At 38.9% G+C, this 21,961-nt stretch overlaps 1 protein-coding gene across 3 annotated transcripts in view; it reads left to right on the top strand.

Annotated features, from left to right (window-relative positions):
- The window catches only part of COL8A1 (collagen, type VIII, alpha 1), a 167,947-nt gene that overhangs the window by 57,644 nt on the left and 88,342 nt on the right, over positions 1–21,961 (top strand). The window lies entirely within an intron of this gene.

The following is a 21,961-nucleotide window of genomic DNA, read 5'->3' as shown; positions in this document are numbered from 1 at the left end:
GGAGGACTGTTTGCATGTGGCCAACAGTTCACAGACTAGACCTGCCAGAGCCTCTCTGCACAGACACCTAGCAGCCTATCTCCAGGCCCCAGGGTCACTTGGTTACTGTACCACCATAACAGAACCAGCCATACTTATACCAGATTATGACCCCCAGACCTTGATGTGGTAACCAAGGTAGAAATAGGGGTATTCATTTTGGAATTCATATGACAGACTCAGGCATAACTGTTTTGTTATACTTTCACCATCTTCCTCTCAAACCCACTTTTTCTTGAGGGTTTTTTTAATTTAAAAATTTATTGTTTAAATTAGTAATTTAGTCAGTTGGTTATAATTCCCACCTGAAATATACAAAAATGTAAAAACAACACAAAGACCTGAGTGCCTATCTGAGGTATGACACATTTCCTGTTAACTACATGAGACGAAAGGAGTAGCTGCTATAAAGAAACCTTGGGGATGATTAGATCTGCGAATAAACTTTATAGGTTTATGACTCAGAATTAATTTGGTCAGATTAGGAAGTTAAAAAGAAAACAAACAAATTGTTTAAAATGCTGGCATTCCTGAGAAAGACCATGGAAGCTGAGATAAAAGCATGATGTGGGGAGTTAACTGAAAGTGCTTTGGCACAAGAGAGGTGATTTGAGAATCTTTCAACACCTAGGAGTGACTCTAGCTGAAAAATACACAGTTCCAATAATGAGGGTTATAAATTCTCACCAACAACAGATAGTCAGAGGACACCTGAGATACACTTGAGTCATGCAGCTGCTTCCATCTGGAAGGCCAATTTCTTTGGGCGGATTTATGAATCCATGTCTTTGTATTTCTTCGTCACTTCTAACACATAGCCCTCGTCGTGCCACACACACACACACACACACACACACACACACACACACACACACATACTGACAGCACTACTGCTACCTAGCCAGATCACAATACAAATATTATGTAAGGGAAATGCCAGAATTGATGACAAAAAGGTTTTAGAGTAAAGCATTCAACAGTCGCTTATTTATTTTAAAAAAATTGTGATAACATCTTACTCTGTCATCAGTAGACCACTCTGTGTTATGAAGGATGCCACAGTAACATAAGATTGGATCTCTGCCCTTGAGGAACTTACAATCTAGTTAGAGAGAGAACACATAGGCAATTAGAAGCAAAAGCACTCCACTCAAACCAAATACAATAGTAGCCCCCAGTCTCTATCACGTCACTCTGTTTTATTTTTTCTGCACCACTGCCACTATCTGGAATTGCTTGGTTTATTTATTGTATATTTATTATGATGTATCTCTCCTACTAAATGTGTGCTCCATTGGAAGAGGGACTAAGCCTGTGCCAAAGGCTAGAACTGAACATTAGTTTAATGAGTATATTAATAACAAATTAAATCATTAAGTGCCTGGTGAGTGATATAATTCAGAGGAAGAGTAGAGTGAGGTTGTAATGTCAAGGAAAGCTCCATCAAAGAGAAGGAAACCATCCAGGAGGAGTCAGATTTGAAGGAATGGAGAAAGACCATTGTCCAAGTGAGGTAGAATGTGAAACTCAGAAACAAGTACTGCTGGTAGAATAGTTAGAGAGTAGCTCCAGAATTTATTCATGTGATAAATGTCCAATATTAAAACCTCTCCTCACGGCACATCTCTCTTCACTAAAAATACCATTCTCTCCATCACATCTGCTCACAAACTCCTGTCCTCCCTTCAGTACTTCCCTACAGCCAAAGACTGTCCAAGTTCTAAAGCAGCGGTTCTCAACCTGTGGGTCACAACCCCTTTGGCGGTCGAACAACCCTTTCACAGGGGTCGCCTAAGACCATCCTGCATATCAGATGTTTACATTACGATTCATAACAGTAGCTAAATTACAGTTATGAAGTAGCAACGAAAATAATTTTATGGTTGGGTCACAACATGAGGAACTGTATTTAAAGGGCCAGAAGGTTGAGAACCACTGCTCTAAAGGCTCTACTTTAGCCATCCCTCTTTCATCTTTACCCTCCACTCACACTACCACTATCTCGACCAAGCTCTTATTAACATTTACTGGAACTATTGCAACAGCCTGTAAACTGGTCTTCAAAACCTCCAATCTCTCGTTCAAGACCTGATTCCTTGTCCCAGCTCTGCCTCTAGGTTTCCTGTGTGACTCTGGGAAGAGATCACAAATCTCCCTATGCCTTGATCTTATATCTGTGCCACAAGGAACCAGGATGGACAGATCATCTCCACAGCCCCTTCCCACTCTCACCTTAGGACCCTGCAATGTCTCTGTCCTCAACAGAACCCAGCACTGTGCTTTGTACAGAGATGATACCCAAAGGTTATTCTATTGTAATATAGTTGAGTAATACTTCACAGATAATACCACTGAGAATTATCTGAGAGCTTCAAATCACAGACCTTTTAAAAAATTTCTTTCCTAGGCTTTACTTTACTTTCTCAAGTGCATTTTCACTCTGAGCACAGGGCTTTCTCCACTCTAAGCAAATCTCTCTCTGTCTCTCTCACACATGTACACACACAGACATTCTTTCTTACTCCTTTTAAGTGTAGATTAACCAATCTAGTCATAATCAATATAGAGTCTTTCTTACAATGTGTTAAAATTAATAATTGTTGATAAAATAGTTAGATGAATAAAAAGGAATGTTAAAGTGATTGCTCCCAAACATTAATGTGCACATGACCCATCTGAAAGTGTCATGAAAAGACAGATTCTGAGCACTTAGTCTGGGGTGAGGCCCAAGACAGCATTTCTCACAAGCTCCCAAGTGATGTAGATCCGGCTGCTCTAAGAACCAAGGCACTGACAACAAGGTGGGAGAGCACAGGAAACCTTAGGAACCGTCATCTCAAAGGTCCTCATTTCCACAGGTGAGGAAAGCTGAGGCCAGGGCTACTGAAATAGCATCCTCCGGGCCCCACAGGTAGTACTGGCAGAAGTGGGCTGGGCACAGGTCTCCCCTCTGGGCTGGCAGCCAGCCAATACCATGCAGCCCCAGCAGAGTGCAGCCACACACCTAACCCTCCCTGACATGCAGGGCAAGAGGTCACACTTTTGGAAGAGCGGGGCATTTCTCACCACCTTCTACTGAAGGAGGAAATAAGTCCTTAAACTCATCTTCACTTAGTTGCCTTAACTTCTGATCCTAAAGACAATTAGGAGGGATAGTCTTAACTCTGACAAATCAGCTTGGCTGCCTTTCTCCATTTTTACTACAGTTTTCCTTGACAGGACTGTTTTCTAATTGTCTTTACCCAGCCGATTATGAAATCTGAGAAGCCCAGACTTAGACACGCTTTCACTACCAGGGCACAGTTGTTGAGACATCCTTTGAGATGTGTTGTGTGCACACGTACACACACACACACACACACACACACCCCTGGCAGTGTGTGTACTGGGCATCCGGACAATGTTTTGTTTACTTGGTACAAGTACCCGTCTACAAACATGTGGGTTGTCTGGCTTACATTTAGAAAGTTCTAGTCGCTTCTCATGCATTGGCTTCTCCACCCTTCTCCCCATAGCTTCATGATTTTACATCAAGTTCCTAGGCTCAGAAGGAACTTGTTTATAAAAACAAAGGCAAAACAAGGAATACTCAGCAATGGTATAGGTTTCTCTTCCTCTTCACTGGAGAGCATCTAAAACCATGGCAAGGCCCTGGCTGAGGGGACTGGCAAACTGTGCACTCATTTTTAGTTTAGGGTATTAAGCAAAATACTAACCTCGAATTCATTTGGTTTCAATTTACCTTTCATAAAACACATATATACTGAAAGATTTTGTGCTTGCATTTTCCTTTCTGCTTGCAAATTTCACCCCATTTAAAACATAAAAGGAGAAAAATAATGGTACTGACCAGAGCCAAACATAATATGGGTGGACACAGTACAAACTTTCCCTTAGAAAGTTTACCCCAGGACTGCGTGGGTGATATTCTTCCTTAACAGAAAATGAGGAGCATATCCTTGGGCAGTAGAGTATCTTGCTGTCAATACGATACAACACATACTTGAGATGATCTCCATTTTCCTTAACTTTTGGGAACCCACCCTCTGTGGTACAGAAAAGAAAATTAGACTCATTGAGAAAGCAGACGTTATTGACATGAAACACATTATCCTCCTAATTTTGTCCTCTTTAAAGTAGAAGCTTAATGATAATTCTTAAATTTCCAGATCCTTTCTCAGTCTGCTTCTGAACCCATGGCACTACAGCCTAGGGCACTTATGCCCCTTCTTTTCCCCTCCTTAACAAGCAGTCTCAGCTATGAACTGCCACTTAATTATGGAAATCTAGAAATCACAAATTTTAGATCTGGAAGATCATTAGCAATCATATCCCATGCAGGTGTGACTGAGACCTTTTCAGTAACATTTTTTAATTAGAGGCAGTTCCAGAAATTCTAACTCACAATTCCATGCTCTTTTCACTGCATCAGTTTTACATGAAAGCATTAATTGGAAAGAACCCATTGTGTCCTCTGCCCTCTCATACTTCTGTTGTTCAGAAGGAGTGAGCTTGTAAGTAAAGAATGAGATGATCTAAGCCAATAACTATTCATGGGTCAAAGAAGTCTTTCCCTTAATGTCATTTCAAGTGCAATGGAAAGACCGTCCCTGTCTGCTTCCCCAGCCCTACCACATGTCAACAGCTTTCATCATTAAGGATTTTGAGCTTCATATTAAGCAATACTCTATCCCTAGTGTCCACTCTTAAAATTCAAACATTCTGAGAGAGATGATACTAAGTCACTAAGCACTAACTCTGAATTTGTTTATAAGACAACTTCTTTCCATGTTGGGAGACATATGGCCTTGATCTAACTTAACTTGACATAAAGCTCAGAAAAGAGAGAAAAATACAGAAAGGAAAGATGAAGTATGACCAACTTAATCTGCTTCAGTCTTGCTTAAGCCAGGCCTTAATCATACTATACACATCATTGACATGCCATAATATATAATGGGCAAAATCCATGTAGAGTCTAGTTGCCTCTAGTAATTGTAGTGACGGAATGACTAGTGCTCAAAGACAATATAAATATCAGTATATAAAGATTACACTTGAATTAGGAAATTTTTTTGGCTACTAACATTCCAAAGACAATCCAGAGAAGATTGTAATTCATGTGAGATAATAATAAAGATGATGACGTTGATGAAGACAACAATGAAAGGTAGCATCAGATATGCCAGGTACTGTTCTAAGTGCATTCATTTATTCACTTATTCAACAAATGATCATTGAGCACTACTTCATATTTGTAAGGCACTGTTCTTGATGCTGGGGATTCTGTAGTGAAGTGATGAGAAAAAAAATGCTCTCACCCACACCCACAAGAAGCTTGCATTCTAGTGGGTAGGAAGATAGCAAGAAAACAAATAGATTCATAATATGTCAGAAGATGTAAAATGCTATGGAGAAAGGAAAGGAAGAAATGGGTGTTGTCTGATGGGTTTGCTTTTTATAGACATGATCAAAGAAGTCTCAGTGTAAAGGTCACTTTTGAACAAAGACCTAAAAGAAATGCAGTGAGGTAAGGAAGATTTCTAGGGAAGAGTGTTTCAAGCACAGGAAACAGCAGGTGCAAATGTCCTGAACAAGGTGTATGTTTGGTGTGTTTGAAGAACATCAAGAAAGCCAAAGGGACTACAGTTTGATAAGCAAGGAGAATAATGGTAGAAGCCGAAGTCAGACAGGTCAATGCAGATCCATGACCTCGGCTCTCACACTAATGGAGATAGGGACTCAGTGGGAGTATTGAGTAGAAGAGTGACAGGATCTGACTCATATTTTATTTATTTTTTTCTGACTCATATTTTAAAAGAATCACTGCAGTTATTCTGTTTAGATCAGACTTTTAAGAGGCAAGGATAGATGCTGATATTAACTCACTTAAGAATCATGAGTTATGATGCTGGAGGCAAAGACCAACAGTAGTTAACATATAAATGTGAGAAGTCCACTAGGAGGCTAATGAACTTTGATATTCAGCAAGGGCTGAAAATCTGCATAATACCTGCTGCTTGCTGAATGGCTGAAGGCAATCCCCTAACCCAGTGGTTGGCAAACTCATTAGTCAACAGAGCCAAATATCAACAGTACAATGATTGAAATTTCTTTTGAGAGCCAAATTTTTTAAACTTAAACTATATAGGTAGGTACATTGTTATTAACTTAATTAGGGTACTCCTAAGCTGGCCTTTGCTAAAAATGTCCTCAATCTGATTGAGGTACATTCGCTGAGGTCGACCCCTTCCAACTCTCCCATCCACACTCGTCTTGTATACTTGTTTTGTCTATCTCCTTTCGTTCATCCTCTCTATATGTCCCCCCCCCACTTCTTCTAACGCCACTTCTGCAAAATAGACTCGCCCAGGCCAAAAACCAACTTCTGCGCATGGGCCACGAAGTTTCAATCACACTGTATGTGTGCGCCCACACGTGGTATTTTGTGTAAGAGCCACACTGAAGGGGCCAAAGAGCCGCATGTGGCTCGGGAGCCGCGGTTTGCCGACCACTGCCCTAACCTTGATAATCTTTTATTGTTTACCAAACCTTACCATTCAAATGACTGTTTGCTTTGCTAAAGGGCAAATGTGTATTCTAGCAAATAAAAAGCTATGGGTCGGAGATTCAGGGAACCTCTCCACTAGAGAGTAAGGTCTCCGCCTGGCTCCCCCCCCCCCATGCTTTCTAAATTTATATTTCTTGTCTAGTATATTCATTTGTGCATCAGCCCCTTCTCCAGACCTTGAACCCTAGCCACAGATGGATGCAGGGTTACATTATGAGATCTGTACTCTTTCCCATTTTGAACATGACAAAACTGAGACAGAGAAGTCACACAGATCATAAACAGCAGAACCAGGATAACAGCCCAGGCAACCTGGCTCCAGAGGTCATACTTTTAACCTCTACACTCTATCACTTCTCAAGAAAGATGTCAAAGGCAGAGGTAAGGAAAACTTATGCAAATTTCATTGGATGGAGACCTCTAGGAGCAGTCCTAATTGTGGGAAGAAGCATAATTTTATTTCATTCCACTTCCATTATTTCATGGACTATATTGCACTTTATAGACAATGAGTCAGAAATACCTGGCTTTGTCATTTAAAAAAAAAGTCTATTACAAGTCAGGAATTATAAGAGTTATTAGCAGAACCTAATAATGACTTTGTAGTGGTACCTAACTGTCAACTGCAATACTGGGAGGGTGCCTAGCACATTTCTTTGCCCGCACAGTGCAAAACTAAGAGGAACATGAAAGGGGCCTAGATTCCCTTTCAGTGATTGCTCTGTTGATTTCATGTGTCGGTGATTCTCGACCCTCATTCCCAGCCAAATTGGGTTTCTCCAGTAATTTAAAACTTTTAAAGAAATTCTTCACTAAATATGTATTATAATCATGTTGATTCTCCTTGCAATATTTTTTATTAAAGTATAATTACATACAGTTATATTAGTTTCGGCTGTACAGCATAGTGATTTGACATTTATATACCTTACTATCTGATCACTTTGATAAGTCTAGTCCAGTACCCATCTACTGCTGTACAGAATTATTATAATAATATATATGACTCCATTTAAAAAAAATTAAATGCCTGGTTGCCAAAAGTTTGAAGAGAATGTTATCAGTATTTTCAACACAATTATCTTTGAACACAAAGAACCATAACTAAATTAGCTTCTTTTAGGATGTACCAGAGTTTTAGAAATCTCAAAATTAGAATTTATAATATTATTAAAGAGCCATAATTTGCATAAATAATGTATAAAACTGCATGATTAGGTAAAAATGAAGTGACATATACATAAATGATTATGTAATAAAACTTATAATTAAAGGATGGTGTTTTTCTCATTCACTTTTTAGAGATTTTCAAGTTCATTTAATGAATCCCACCAGATAACCAAAGTGTCTTAACACTTTACAGGGGGTACAAAGGAAGTGCTAGACATAGGATTTTCCTACACTCAAGGAATTTACAACCTTGTCAAGGACAGGACTTGTATATCTTATATCAAAAAGGAGGGCAAGGGGAATGCAAAGATAGTGGTTTAATAACAGTTCTGAGTAGACAGGGCATCTGCCCCTGCTTGGAAAGCAGTCCTGAGCTCAGATTCCTGGTAGCACTGGCTCTGCCTCCGTGTTCACTCCCTCCTGCCAGTCAAATGTCTTCCATTCTCTCTCCAAGCCCTTCAGACTCTGAACCACCTGGATTATTTTACTCTATGTTATAACACTTCCACACTACCCATCTGAATCTTGTAAAGCACATACATACACACCTCTAGGAGTACAAAGGGGCTTTCCTTCTCTCACCAAGTTGGAGGGCTCTAATATGATAGAGCAAGAGTTTTGATTGATTTGAAAGAAGACGGCTGAACCAGGCAATTTTGAACATGTATCCCATGAATTGGGGGACAGCCCAAGGCAAGGTACCCAGCAGGCAGCTTGGAACAGCAAGAAGGTCCTAAATGTCTGGTAGTTTGGGAATGAAGATATTAAAAAGGTGAAAGAGTTACCCAGCAGGGACTGTAGAATGGTGGTATCTTTCAGATTTGACAGACCAGACTTTATACCCAAGAAATAGATGAAAACATTTTGCCCTTCTAGCCTATTTGTTATTCTGCTTCTGACCCCCACAGAATAAGCTAATCAAAGTTATTTGATTCCAAAACCTGTTTTCTCATTAGAATGTCCAAGTAGTTCTGATGTACTGACTCACAGTGAGAGTTTATTTACTCATTTAACAAATTTGTAGAGCCTCTGTTATGAATTAAGTGGCCCTCTGAAGACCAGCCTGGAGCCCAACCACTATCGTTTCTACAGGCAACCTATGTTCTGAGTTTCTGACTACTGATTTATGCCATTGGGAACTCTTCCCGGTAGTAAATAGCAGGTTCCTTGTGTTCTTTCTCTATTAGAATTTGTATGATGCCTTCTCTTAATTTAAGGACAGCATGAAAGCCCAGAAGAAGGGACTATACACTACTTGATTTTATTTGTTTCTCCTTCTTTTGCTAAATTTGAATCATTTGAATGCTGAGAAAAGCTCATGCAACAGCATTGTTATAAAGGTCTCAAGAGAGATATCTATCACAGTAGTGGTTGAGAAAACTATAATACAAGACAGATTACTTGACAAACACAGCAGTCTGCACATAAAAAACAAGGTTTATGTTTCAAAAATTGGAAGAACTCAGAAGCTCACTTTTTTTTTAAGAAGCAGGAGGACTTGATTTGATCTGGGTAATGAATAAAGTCCTGCCCCACAGTATGATCCTTTAGGGGGCATAATGAACAAAGTAAAAAATTAATAACTATTTATTCAATTTACTCAATTTCAACATCTTCCCAGTATAGAACCATATTATGATAAACAATAATATTTATATTAAAATGTCAATATATTTTTTCAACTCATGTTATGTTTTTGTATATCTTTCTATTCTATGTTTTCATAAACATCTTGGGCATTTTAGGAAAAAAGTCCAAATTTATGATCCTTAATCATAACTACAGTGAACCGAGTGACAGCTAAATACATTACTGTTAAGTCAGGAAAAATATGTAGCCTCTGAACACACTTCAGAAAAGCAAAGGGCAATATAGTCTTGACCTCACAGGTTTGTGTTTGCACTTACCCTCCTCAGTACTGGAAAAGCAGTGACTGAGTGAACTCGAAATAGTAGGAAAGTATGCTAATCTCTACTTAGGTCTTCTATTTTCTTAACATAATCTTATTTGAAAGACAGGGAAATATTTTCTCAATGAAAACTAATTTTTTTCCAGAGTGATTTATTTTCTCTTCTTTTGTCTTCTTACCTAGAACGCAGCTAAGGAGAGTTGGAAGTTCAGAGTCATTTTCTAAAACAGAAGGTGCTCAACCAATACCTGATATGGTCATTCTCCCAAGGGAAAATGGAGAGAAACTGCTGAAACTTGGATAGAATTTCAGGGTTAGAATTCCAAAATCCTAAACACATTTTCAGACTAATGGCCTTGTGTTCTTACCAAATGTCCTTTATACCATGATAAACAGTTCTGACTCCTTGGCTGGCTGGGACCGGTAAGTCTGGACTTTGTCAGCTGGCTTCTCTATACAACACAAGTTACATTAATTGAGTCACCTTAATGTGCATATTTTTATGTCATTCCCAAATAATTAATTCAGATATGACCTTTACACTTCTGCAATGGTAGATTTAGTGACAGTTTGAGAAAGGTATGTAAACTTTGCTGTTCATGAGTAATATTGGGGTTTCTTGGAATCACTGCAAAGGGGACATTCTCATATACAGTATCAAGGAAGAGAGCTGATGTAAGTCAGGGAGCTGCCAGGATCTGCACCAATCTTGTTGAATGATCAATGCCTTGGATTGATTTATACCATACCTATTTTTTAAAGCTTTAACTTTCCTTGTTCTAAAGAGTTTGGGTCAGCTTATAGTGATGCAGACAATGCAGCAAGATAAAATAGATTAAAAATAAGTAAAGAAGATGAGTCAAAGAGGAACTCAGGGTAGAAAAGTGAAACTAAGTGTGGAGAAAAGGGGTACACAGAAGAGGCAACATGTGTACAGCTGCCCAAGGCTGGCTACAGATAGGGCCCAGTCTTCCTAACAGGCCACATGAAAAGGAAACATGATTAGTTATAAACACACACACAGAATTAACCCCCTGCTCACAGCATTGCACCAGACACCATGCTGGTCTGCAGTGAAGGGCCTCGAGCCTCGACATAGAACCAGGTCTTAGTTCAATTTCACATCCATCTAGAGAGCACTTCCTGCTTTATATTAGTAGTGAAACCAAAGAGTTTCAAAACCTCAGCGAGCTGACCGTTATCCTCCTTGCTTCACCTGTAAGGACACAAAGTATCTCAGGGAAGGCGAGTGCCTGCTACCTCCCTGATGAGGCTGGCAAGTGTGCTCAGGAAGAGGTCCCCAGGCTGCCCCTTGCCCTCATTTTATTTTGTTCCTGAGTCCTTAGATAGGGCTGTAGGAAAGTAAGAGGATCTACATGATCAGACCCAGGCCCTGCCTAACTTGGGACAATATTCCCAGAGAGAAGATTGGAAAAAGTGCCATCAAGTAAGAAAAACATAAAATAAATAAAAACAAATAAATAATTAACTTAAAAGCCTGCTAGTCTAAATTCATGTGTATATCCAACAAAATAATAGCATATACTAAGCACTTATGTGCGGATACTGCTTTAAGAACATTACATTTCATTCATTTAATACTCCCAACAAACCTGTGAGGTAGATACTACTGCATGTGTGGCAGATGTAGACCCTGAGGAAAAGAGAGGTAGACCATCTCTCCAAATCACAAGGCTGGTAAGAGATACAGTCAAGATTTGAACCCTAGCTCTGGCCGGTGGTGCTCAATGGTTAGAGTGTCTGCCCTTGGACCGGAGGGTGATGGGTTTAATTCCTGATCAAGGGCAATACCTGGGCTGCAGGTTTCATCCCCAGCCTGGTTGGAGGGGCAGGGCATGTTCAGGGGGCAAACAATTGATGTGTCTTTCTCACATCGATGTTTCTCTCTCTCTCTCTCTCCACCCCCCTCCCTTCCACTTTCTCTAAAAATCAAAGGAAAAAATATCCTTGGGTAGGATTAACGACAACAACAACAAAAATTTGAACCCTGATGGTCTCAATCCAGAGATGCACTTCCATCTATGAATTCCACCATCCTACCTCACCTTTCACCCGTTAAAAATATATTTTTTTAACCCTCACCCGAGAATATATTTTATTGATTTTTTTAGAGAGAGGGAGAAACATCAATGTAAAACAGAAACAATCAAGGGTTGCCTCCCATATGTGGCCTGAGGATCCAACCAGCAACCTAGGTATGTGCCCTGATCAGGAATGGAACCTGCAGCCTTCACAACGTTTTGGTGTACAAGACGATGCTCCAACCAACTGAGCCACCCGGCTGGGCACCCTTCACCTTTTAACACGCATACATAGGTCCACCATTTCGGACTGCTTTTCCCTTGGGGTTAGCCTGATTTCTGCCCCTCAAAGACACGACTGCCGGGGAAACATGGTGAGCAGGCATCTGAGGAAGCGCAGAGCAAATTCTATCCTAGAACTGGAAACTAAAGAGGACGCCAGAGACCGCAAGACAGTCTGTGGTCAGAAACATAACTCAGGAGTGGCTGCCCCTAATTCTTCATTTCTCTCTCACCACTGGGTCTTCATTCCTTTTTGCCCCACATCTAAAGCTCAGATATTCACTTCTCTCACTTGGCCCATTGACTTGCTTTGCCAGAAAGTTACCAGCCTGAATTATTCTGATGGTAAAACCTTCCCGCCTGAGGCGAGAGCCCACTTCCTTTGCCCTTCTTTGATCTCTGCAGAATTTTTCTTTTTTTGTAAAAACCATACTGGCAAGCACACCCAACTCCTTCCACATACTTGAGATTTTACAGTGGCTTTTTTGGAACTCCGCTGTGTTTTACATGTCAGTCGATCTCTGCTGGAGAGAGCCCCACAAAGACCTGTTGACACCTCACGGCAGAATTTCACAAAATGTTCTAGGAAGAGATAATTTTCTAATTACACCACCGAATTTTACTTATGAAGGCATTTTCCAACCACTCCGTCTCCAGTGGTGGGAATAGTCTGAGGGTGAAACTAGACCCGGGGTGCATACTTTCCTTTCTCCCTGCCTAATTTTTTTCTTTTTTGTATTAGGTAGTATTGCCTGGAACACTGGGCTTTGCTTTCCAAATGTTCACCTGAGAATGCAAAACTAACGAAATATTATTTTCATCAGAGTAACACCTAGAAGCGATGAAACGGGGATGCTTACCCTGGACCGTTTGAGTTTGGGGCCCCCAGAGAAAGGAAGGTCCTCGTTATATGGCCCTTTTGCCCCATCTCCAAGACATTGCTTTCTGCTCGTATCTGTCCAGACAGCACTTCCACTAACCACCAGTCAGAAAGGCAACTTGTTCTCATCCATTAGCCCTTGGTTGAGCTTCAATTCTCAGGACAGCCTTTCCTGACCAGTTCATTCTTTAAAATAGTTATAATCGTATTATTTTTCTGTATTAAATCTTCCTATCTTCCTATTGGGACATTGCTGAACTAAGCTAAGTTTCCAGTGCTCCATAAACAAAATTTCAGGAATATTGAATGGACTGAAGCTAAGGAAATGCAAGCATAAAGGAAGAGGTTTTCACTGACCTTCCAATACTTTAAAACACTTGCTCAGCTACTGTCAGCCTTGTTAACTTTTAATAATAATTTTGTTCCAGGCACAGGTATTTTTAACAGTCACTAGTATTACTATTATTACTCCTATTTTATAGGTGAAATGGTAGAATTAGAGACATTAAATAACTAGCCCCCAGTCACATAAATGGTACGTGATGAAGCTAATATATGAGTGGTAAAGTCAACATCCTGGCTATATGAGTCCAGGGCCCCTGCTGCCTGCACTGTCAAGAATCTGGAAAGTTCTGCTGTTAAGTCATAATTTCTTGATGAATTGGGTGAAAGTGAATACTATATTTTCTTATGTGATTTCTGGCCGCACTCCAGGACCATACCCACAGGAGATGAAATTCACCATTTTGGAACTCTACCTAGGTAACAAAAAGGCAAATGTGTCCTCAAACCATCAATAGTAGAGAGGAGGGTCCTCAGAATATTTGGCTACCCTGGGCCATTTATTGTGACATTTCCAAGACTTTCCTAGACTTATTTTTTTCCAATTGCAAATCTTCACAGTGACCGGGCACTGCCTTTTCACTTCATTATTTCACATATGAAATCACTTCCTTTTCTGGTTTACAAGTAAGGAGGCAATTTGAAAGGTTTCTGATTTTGAGAAACAACAGCAAAAAGAGAAAGCAAAGAAAAATTGTGATATTCGGTAGTTACGTTTAAAATGCAGAGAAAGTAAGTCACTTTAATAGAAACAAGTATAAGAGTCAACATATGATTAATTGTTTTGTTTTAATTTTTTATTTCTTTGTATTTATTTTAATTAAATATATTGGGGTGACATTGGTTAATAAGATTTCTATGATACATGATCTGTATATTGGCTTGTGTGCCCACCACTCAAAGTCAAATCATCTTCCTTCACTATATTGGCCCCCTTTTCTACCTCACATCCCCCTTCCCTCCAGTAACCACCATACTGTTGTCTGTGTCTATGAGTTTCAGTTTTATATCCCATGTATGAGTGAAATAATATGGTTTTTAATTTTTTTGACTGACTTATTTTGCTTAGCATGATATTCTCAAGGTTCATCTTGTTGTCGCAGACGGTGCTATTTCATTTTTTATTATGGCTGAGTAGTATTCCATTGTATGCATATACCACATCTTTATCCAATCCTCTATTGAAGGGCACTTCAGTTGTTTCCATATCTTGGTCACTGTGAATGGTGCTGCAATGAACATGGGGTGCATATATCTTTGCGAATAAAGGTTTTCAAAATTTTAGGGTAGATACCCAAAAGAGGGATTGCTGTGTCATATGGTAATTCTATTCTTAATATTTTGAGGAACACCCATACTGTTTTTCATAGTGGCTGTACCAATTTACATTCCCACCAGCAGTAAATGAGGGTTCCTTTTTCTCCACAATCTCTCCAACACTTGCTATTACTTATCTTGTTGATAATAGTGATTTTAACAGGTGTGAGGTGATCTCTCACTTGATTTGCATTCCCTAATAGCTAGTGAAGTTGAGCATATTTTCAAATATCTGTTGGCCATATGTATTTTTGGTAGAAGTGTCTGTTCAGGTCCTCTGCCTATTTTTTAATAGGATTGTTTGTTTGGTGTTGAGTTGTAGAAGTTCTTTATATATTTTGGATATTAACCCCTTGTCAAAGCTGTTGTTTGAAAATATCTTCTCCTATTTGGTTGGTTGCCTGTTTGTTTTGTTAGCAGTTTCTTTTGCTGTACAGAAGCTTTTTAATTTGATATAATCCCATTCATTTATTTTTGCCTTTACTTTCCTTGCTTTTGGAGTTGAATTCATAAAATGTTCTCTACGACCAAGATCCATTAGTTTAGTACCTATGTTTTCTTCTATGTAATTTATTGTTTCAGATCTTATATTTATGTCTTTGATCCATTTTTGAATTAAGTTTTGTACATAAGGACAAACTGTAATCTAGCTTTATGCTCTTTTTTTTCTTTATTGATTAAGGTATTACATATGTGTCCTTATCCCCCTTCCCATTGCCCTCCCCACCCAACCCCCCACTCATGCCCTCACCCCCCTGGTGTCTGTGTCAATTGGTTAGGTTTATATGCATGCATACAAGTCCTTTGGTTGATCTCTTCCCCTTACCCCCACCCTCCCCTACCTTCCCTCTGAGGTTTGACAGTCTGATCGATGCTTCTCTGTCTCTGGATCTGTTTTTGTTCATCAGTTTATGTTGTTCATTATAGTCCACAAATGAGTGAGATCATGTGATATTTATCTTTCTCTGACTGGCTTATTTTGCTTAGCATAATGCTCTCCAGTTCCATCCATGCTGTTGCGAATGGGTTCTTTTGCATATAGTATTCCAATTTTTCCAGCACCATTTATTGAAGAGGCTTTCTTTTCTCCATTGTATGTTTTTGGCTCCTTTGTTGAAAATTATTTGTCCATATACATGTGAGTTTATTTCTGGGCTCTTGATTCTGTTCCATTTGTCTGCATGTCTGTTTTTCTGCCAATACTATGCTGTTTTGATTATCATTGCTCTGCAGTATAATTTGAAGTCAGGTAGTGTGATACTTCCAGCTTTGTTCTTTTTTCTCATGATTGTTTTGGCTATTTTGGGTGTCTTTTGTGGTTCCGTACAAGTCTGATTTTTTATTCTGTTTCTTTAAAAAATGCCATTGGGATTTTGATGGGGATTGCATTAAATCAAAATATTGCTTTAGGTAATGTGCACATTTTAACTATGTTGATTCTTCCAATCCATGAACATGGAATATCTTTCCATTTCATTGTATCTTTTTCAACCTCCTTTAATAATGCTTTCTAGTTTTCAGTATATAGTTCCTTTGCATACTTTGTTAAGTTTATTCCTAGGTATTTTATATTTTTGTTTCAATTGCAAAAGGAATTATTTTTTTAATTTCTTTTTCTGAAATGTCATTGTTAGTATATAGGAATGGAGTGGATTTTTATACATTGATTTTGTATACTAATCTTTGCTGTATTTGTTTATTGTTTCTAATAGTTTCATGGTGGAGGCTTTAGGGTTTTCTATATAAAGAATCACATCATCTGTAAAAAGTGACACTTTTACTTTTTCCGAATAAAAGTGGTGAGAGTCAACATCCTTGTCTTGCTTCTGATCTTAGAAGAAAAGCTGTTTTTCACCATTGAGTATGATATTAGCTGAGAGTTTGTTATATATGACCTTTATTATGTTGAGGTTCTTTCCATTTTATTGAGTGCTTTCATCATAAATGGATGTTGTATCTTATCAAATGCCTCTTCTGCATCTATTGGTAAGATTATATTCTTTTTATCCTTTGTTTTGTTAACCTGTGTATTACATTGATTAATTTTTGTATATTGAACCATCCTTGTGCCCTGAAATGTATCACACTTGATCATGATGTATTATTATTTTTTAATCCTCACCCAAGGATATGTTTATTTATTTTAAAGAGGGAGAGAGAGAAAGAGAGAGAGAGACAGAGAGAGAGAGAGAGAGAAACATTGATGTGAGAGAAACATCAATCATCTGCCTCTTGCATGTGCCCCAACTGGGAATAGAATGCACAACCTAGGTATGTGCCCTGACGGGGAATCAAACCCGCAATGTTCTTGGTGTACCAGATGATGCTTTCAACAATTGAGTCACTGACTGGGGCATGATGTATTATTTTTTTAAATAATATTGTATTCAATATGTATTTTGTTTAAGATTTTTGTGTGTATACTCATCACAGAAATTAGTCTGGGGTTTTTATGTGTGTGTGTGTAATCTTTGCCAGGTTTTGGTGTCAGAGTTATGTTGGCTTCATAAAATGTATTAGGAATTATTGCCTCTTCTTCCAATTTTTGGAAGAGTTTGAGAAGGATAGGTATCAAGTCTTTGAATGTTTGGTAAAATTCACTAGTGAAGCAATTTAGTCCTGAACTTTTATTTTGGGTGAGAGTTTTGATGCTTGTTTTAATTTCCTCACTGTTGATTGGTCTATTTAGATTTTCTGGTTATTCTTAATTCTGTCTAGGAAGGTTGTCTATTTCTAGGAATGTATCCATTTCTTCCAAGTTATTGAATTTGGTGGCATATAGTCTTTCATAGTATTCTAGTATAATCTTTTATATTTCTGTGATGTATGTGGTAACTTCTTTTTCATTTCTGATTTTACTTGAATCTATTCTTTTTTCCCTAGTAAGTCTAGCCAGGGGTTTATTAATTTTATTAATTTTTACAAAGAACCAGTTCTTTGTTGTATTAACTTTTCATATAGTCTTTTTGTTCTCTATTTCATTCTCTGCTCTGATATTATTATTTCCTTTCTTCTCCTGACTTTGGGCTCCTTTGGTTTTTGTTTTATGTTCCAATCTGCTACTTTGTGCCCCTTAATTGGTGAATTCAGTCCATTTACAATTAAGAGCTATTTTTAATGTATGAGGATTTTCTATAGTCATTTTATATTTATTTTTCTGATAGTTCTATGCCTCCATTGCTTCTTTTCCTTTGATTTTTTGTATGTTGTTTTGTGTGGTGGTATTCCATAATTTCCCCCTCTATTTCCTGTTTTTTGTAAGTTACATGTCCAAGTTGTGGGGGGCGGGGGGGGGGCCGTGTTGTGTGGTTATCATTAGGCTTATGAAAATAACGTTTCATATATACAAGTAGTCCTTTTTCTTTTGAATGCATCTGATCTCCATTCTTCTTTGTAAATTCAGACCTTTATCCCCTCCCCTTTTATGATTTGTTGTCATAAATTAGTTCTATTTGTTCTGTGAGTTTGCTGGCGATATTACTTGTAGTTTTGTGACCATTTGTTCCTTGTTTCATGTAGAATAACCTCCTTGAATATGCCCCCCCACCCCCTGCCCCGCCGCAATGGAAGTTTTCTGGTGATAAATTCCCTTAGCTTTTGTATGTCTGGAAACGTCTTTATTTCTCCTTCTTATCTAAAATATATCTTTGCTGGATAAATATATCCTTGGCTGATAATTTCTCTCTTTCAGTATATTGGAATATTTGGTTCACTCTCTTCTAGTTTATAGAGTTTCTGCTGAGAAGTCCAAAGGTAACTTAATAGGCTTTCCTTTGTAGGCTACTTTCTTTTTTTCTCTAGCTTCCTTGGCAATTCTTTCTTTGTCATTAATTTTTAACATTATTTATTGTTTAAAGTATTACATATGTCTCCTTTTTTCCCCATTGACCTCACCCTGGCCGCTTCCACCCCACAACATATGCCCTCACCCCCTACTGTCTGTGTCCATTGGTTATGCTTATATGCTTGCATGCAAGTCCTTTGGTTGATCTCTTACCCCCACCCCTTCCCACCCTCCCCTGTCTTCCCTCTGAGGTTTGACAGTCTGTTTCATGCTTCTATGTCACTGATCTATTTTTGTTCATCAGTTTATGTTGTTCATTATATTCCACAAATGAATGAGATCATGTGATATTTATCTTTCTCCAACTGACATATATCACTTAGCATAATGCTCTCCACGTCCATTCATGCAGTTTCAACTGGTAAGAGTTCCTTCTTTTTTACATCAGCATAGTATTCCATTGTGTAGATTTACTACAGTTTTCTAATCCACTCATCTGCTGATGGGTACTTAGGCTGTTTCCAATTCTTAGCTATTGTAAATTGTGCTGCTATGAACATAGGGGTGCATATATCCTAACTGATTGGTGTTTCTGATTTCTTGGGATATATTTCTAGAAGTGGGATTACTGGGTCAAATGGGAGTTCCATTTTTAATTTTGGGGGGGCAACTCCATACTGTTTTCCACAGTGGCTGTACAAGCCTGCATTCCCACCAGCAGTGCATGATAGTTCCTTTTTCTCCACATCCTCACCAGCACTTGTTGTTTGTTGTTTTGTTGATGATAGACATTCTTATAGGTGTGAGATGGTACCTCATTGTCATTTTGATTTGCATCTCTCTGGTGATTAGTGACTTTGAGCATGTTTTCATATGTCTCTCTGCCTTCTGTATGTCCTCTTTCGAAAAGTGTTTATTTAGGTCCTTTGCCCATTTTTTGATTGGATTATTTATCTTCCTTTTGTTAAGTTGTATGAGTTCCTTATAAATTTTGGAGATTAAACCCTTATCAGATATAACATTGGCAAATATGTTCTCCTTGTCATTAATTTTTGAAAGTTTTAATACAACTTGCGTTGGAGAAGGTTTTTTTGATTGAGGTAATTAGGTGTTCTGTTTGCTTCTTGGATTTGAGGATCTAGTGCTTTTCATAGGTTTAGAAAGGTCTCATCAACTATTTGTTTGAATAGGCCCTCTTTTCCTTTCTCCCTCACTTCTTCTAGTATGGCTATTATTCTTATATTGCTCTTTCTGATGGAGTCAGATATTTCTCATAGAGTTCTTTAATCTTTCTTTTATGCTCAAGTCTCTTTATTCTTCCTTCTGTGTCATTTCTAAATTTCTTTTTTTAAATATATATTTTATTGATTTTTTACAGAGAGGAGGGAAGAGGGATAGAGAGTTAGAAACACTGATGAGAGAGAAACATCTATCAGCTGCCTCCTGCACACCCCCTACTGGGGATGTGCCCGCAACCAAGGTACATGCCCTTGACCGGAATCGAACCTGGGCCCCTTGAGTCCGCAGGCCGACGCTCTATCCACTGAGCCAAACCGGTTAGGGCTAAATTTCTATTTTTTATATCACTAATTCTTTCATCAATCTGGTCAGCTCTCTTGCCTATGCTCAGTAGTTCACTCTTTATCTATTTTATTGAGTTTTTCATCTCCAGTATTTTTATTTGGTTCTTTTTTAAGGTTTCAATCTCTTTGGTAAGGTTTTCACTTTGTTTATTAATTTTGTTTCTGAGTTCATTAAACTGCCTATCTGTGTTTTCTTGCATCTTGTTGAGTGTTTTCAGAACTGCAATCCTGAGTTCTTTTTCATTTAAATCACATATTTCACAATGTCAGTTCTAGTCTTTAAGTTTATATTATGGAGATTTTTCATTTTCTTTCTGAGTTGCCTCATTACTTTGGTTATTCATGGTATTTGATGTATTTTTCCTCTCTGTCTAGGCATTTATGTATGAGTGGCATTTCTTTAGTAGATTGATAAGAAGAAGTCTATTGTTTTCCAGTAGCTGGCACTGAGTCACAAGTTTGTTTGTTTGTTTGTTTTTAGTTCTCTTGCACTTCTCTGCCAAGTGGTGGAAAATTGCCTCCCCTGTGATCCAGTCACTTGGGTCCCAGGGGACCAACCCCACACGGGTGATAGGGCTCCAAATCCATGAAATCCCAATGCTGGTCCCTACAGCCAGAAGCCCCTGGCAGTGCAGAAGCAATGTGTGGAGTTGGGGCGAGCTGGGGGAACCTAGCTGCCTCCTTTGTTGCTTTGCCCTCCTAGCCATGGTAACCAGCAGACCTCTATGGCATCCCCCTGCACCCCCAACTGCTCCTGAGATTAGTTGCAGAGTGTGCCCTGCACTCAGGGGAAAAGTATTTCTGCAGTACCAGCTTTCGGGTTTGCAGATCATGTGCTCTACAACCTGACACGAAGGGTGAAGGCAGGCAAGCTCTGGGAGGTTAATGGAAGTTGGCCAGGCTCTGTGGCTTTGTTTCTCTGTCTGGAATGCCAATTACCAGACAACCATGGCCACACCTTTGTGCTTCATCCCTACCCAAGTCACTGGGCTCAGCTACAGCTAGTACTGCCTACTCTTACAGGAATGCTCACTAAATCTGTTTGCTCCCCCTGACTGAAAGCAGCGCCAGCCACAGCCTGATTCCTTCCCTCTCTGGGCTGAGCTCCACAATGAACTTGGGCTGCAAGCCTGTGTTGGTGGCTCAGCTCTTCTCCCTTCTTGCCTCCCCATTCGCTCCTACTTGTCCATCTTTAGATGTTGCAATGTATGGATCTCTCAGATGTGTTTGTGTGTTGAACAGGGAATCCTTTGTTGAATTATAGCTGTTCAAATTGTTGAAACTTCAAGGGGAGAGACCAAGGGGATCTCTCACACTGCCATTCCCCTGATGTCACTCCTCTAATCGGTGTGTTGTTGTTTTTTTTCAGACTTCTGAAAACACTTTCCCTTCTCTTCTCAAAACCTTTCCCTCTATTCTTTCCTTTTTTCAAAACTCCTGGGATTTTTTTTGCACATCTGCAAAACCACTGTCAGTTACAGGTTTCTATTCTGGGGTTAAACCAATCTGGCTTCCAGTCTCAGAAAAGGAAGCCAGTTCTCACCAGACAAACAAATGGAGGTGACCTAATCCTTGAGGGAGGCGGGGGAGGGGGGAAGCTGATTGATAAATGACAAAGGATTTCAGGCCCCTCTGACAAACTGAACCATGTCAGAGCTTAGAGGCAATTGATAGGGTCATGGAAAACAGGTGAATTTTGCTTTCAGAGTAGAGGAAGAGACTATGGGAGAAAAAGAAATATAATTAAGTATGATTCTTTTTAAAGAATTTTTAAGGAAAAAAATCAGCAAAGTAGGGATAATATTTTCTACTTATCAACCTCCTTAATTATGATTTTATGTCTCCAAACTAAGACTGTTTTTTTTTAAAAAAAATACATCATTTAATGCTATCAATAAATAGAAGTGATGCTCTCTGCTTGTGACTTTTCTTTCCACTCATAAAAATACTTGAGCCTGTTAGGTTTTTGTTGAGCTCTATTAAATTCAGGTAAACTTGGAAGTGAACAATACAGAAAATTTGTACTCTTTGGAAAGGGACAA

Source organism: Myotis brandtii, unplaced genomic scaffold, assembly GCF_000412655.1.
Source record: "Myotis brandtii unplaced genomic scaffold, ASM41265v1 scaffold1464, whole genome shotgun sequence".
NCBI lineage: Eukaryota > Metazoa > Chordata > Mammalia > Chiroptera > Vespertilionidae > Myotis > Myotis brandtii.
This window is presented reverse-complemented; position numbering and strand designations above follow the sequence as displayed.